The sequence below is a fragment of the Chlorocebus sabaeus genome, chromosome 7, assembly GCF_047675955.1.
Source record: "Chlorocebus sabaeus isolate Y175 chromosome 7, mChlSab1.0.hap1, whole genome shotgun sequence".
Taxonomy (NCBI): Eukaryota; Metazoa; Chordata; class Mammalia; order Primates; family Cercopithecidae; genus Chlorocebus; species Chlorocebus sabaeus.
Genome location: NC_132910.1, coordinates 88,546,636 through 88,549,024, shown reverse-complemented (window position 1 = coordinate 88,549,024; position 2,389 = coordinate 88,546,636). Strand labels below are relative to the sequence as shown.

The window sequence follows — 2,389 nt, the reverse complement described above, 5'->3', positions numbered from 1 at the left end:
AACAGCCCTTTGTTGGAATATCAACCATGAAATTTCCAGTATTAGTACTGAGCCTAGTTCTTCCTATTATCCTATAGGAACAATCAGAAATAAATGAAGATAACTATGTCTTCCTTCTTAATATTCTATAATTAATCACTCTCTCAATTTGAACTTACCTTGGCACTTAAAAATATTATCTTCATTAAAATAAGTAAGTGCATAAAGCACATGTGGGGATGCCTATAATCCAAGCTTCTCTGGAGACTGAAGCAGGAGAATTGCTTGAACCCAGGAGGCGCAGGTTGCAGTGAGCCAAGATTGTGCCATTGCACTCCAGCCTGGGCAATAGAGCAAGACTCTGTCTCAATAAAAAGAAAAAAAAAAAAGCAAAAGTTGAAGTAATGATAGTCAGTGGAACTATATATACATAGTTCAAACTGGAAGAAGAATAAACAATGTTGGTTGCATCTAGTTTACAGAAACATGAGTTTCTTCTTTCCCTTACCCATTCATCTATCTATATTATTCTTACCACTACTTGAAATTAAAACATCACATAACTACATAACTTTAGCTTTGTGCAGTGGCAGTATCATAGCTAATGAGGGTTTATCTAAGGCATAATTATTGCTAATTAAATAATTTTGAATAAAGAATAAAAGAACAGATCTGTCTATCTATCTATCTTTATCTATCTATCTATCTATCTATTTATCTATCTATCTAGTCACAAAGTATGTGTCTGTTCTAGTGGTGCAAAATACTTTGTTTTCTGGAAGTCTCATTCAATATTTACACTTTGGTTCTTGATTTTTTTCCTAAAAGTTTGATGCTTTGAATATTTTATTTTTTTGTTCCCAAAATTATTAAGACTCGACTAAGGGGACCATATTTATGCTCACACCAGGTCCCTTAAGATTACTTGTACCATTTCTGTGTGTCTGTTTCCTGATTTTACTTTCCTTCCATTGTTGGAATTGTGTTGCTCAAATTTAGAGAGAACAAGAAGTGCCTGTGAGGTTGCACTGGTGAAGAGGATTGACTGATAACAGTAGTACAAACCCCCAGCTCTGTTGCTTCTCACAATGATAAATTTGAGATGCAATGTATTCATGGAACAACCCACCAGGATCAAGCTGAGGGTGACACTTTGCCTAAAACTTGTATCACTGCTAGGCTTCGGCTGCTTCCATTTCTGCTTCTTACCCTCCCTTTGTGGTTTTTCCTGGGACTATTTCTTCAATATATTACTTGCATGTAGATACCTCTCTCAGGCTGTGAGTCTGGAAAACTTGACCTAAGACACAAATCATGACTACAACACTCTACTTTGAAAGAGCTTGTCCCATGTCTCTAGATTTATGTTTATACAGTTGTAAGATTAAAAATGGAAAGAAAGAAACTGTATTTCTACCAAATTAGAACGTACATTCCAAAAAAGTGGGTCCTTTGTCACTATATTATAGGAGGCTACCAGAAGACCTGATTCATAGGAGATGCTAAATGAATACTTTTTCAATGAAAGTCTATGCCTAATGAAAACTTTACTAGTCAAAAAAGTAAACTGATATGATTAAAAGACAAAGTAATATTTAATATGAAAAAGGGCATGCTGAAATGTGTTCTTATGTTAATTATCTAATGCATGGTGATATATGTGCATGTTAATTAATTATTTAATAGAAATTACCCAAAAACTTAGTAGATTAAAAAACAATCATTGTTATTGCTTCTTATGACTCTGTAGCAAAGGAACTTAGACAGGACACAGTAGGGATTGCTTGCCAGTCTGGAACTTCAGAGAGAAAACTCAAAGATGGGAGCTGGAATTGTCTAAAGGCCCAGTCACGTGTTAGAGAGCTTATGTGGCCTGTCAACTGAAACCATCACACATGGACTCTATATGTAGCTAGGACTTCATCAAAATATGGTACCTGCATCCCAAGTACAAACATCTCAAGAAACAGAGAAACAGAAACACACACAGAGACTGCAGGTAGAAGCCATATAGGCTTTTGGAATTTGTCCTCAAAAATTATACAGCTTCACTTCTGGCATATTGATTGAGACAGCTACAAGGTCCACCCAGGCTTAGGGGAGGTAACAGAGATGTTATCCCTTGATGGGACATGTTAATGTCACATTGTACTTTTGAGGGTATGAAATAAGATACATATTGGTACAGCCATTTTGGGAAGAAAAATCTGCCACATTGTCTCTAACAATAAAAAGTAAATTACTAATTTATTTATTTAGTAAATGCAAGGAGAAAGATTACTGGCTGGGAAATTAGGCAAGAGATTGGCTTTCTTCTTTAGAATTCCTAATTTACTCTGTAAATTCTATTAATTTAGAGCTTTGTTTTTATAAAAGTTTCTTTCTCTATGTAAGATCCCTCTAGCTCTGA

General features: G+C 35.1%; 1 pseudogene; it reads left to right on the top strand.

Moving 5' to 3' along the window:
* Positions 1 to 554: 554 nt before the first annotated feature.
* LOC119623914 (U4 spliceosomal RNA) lies at positions 555 to 636 on the top strand (annotated as a pseudogene).
* The last annotated feature ends 1,753 nt before the right edge of the window (positions 637 to 2,389 follow it).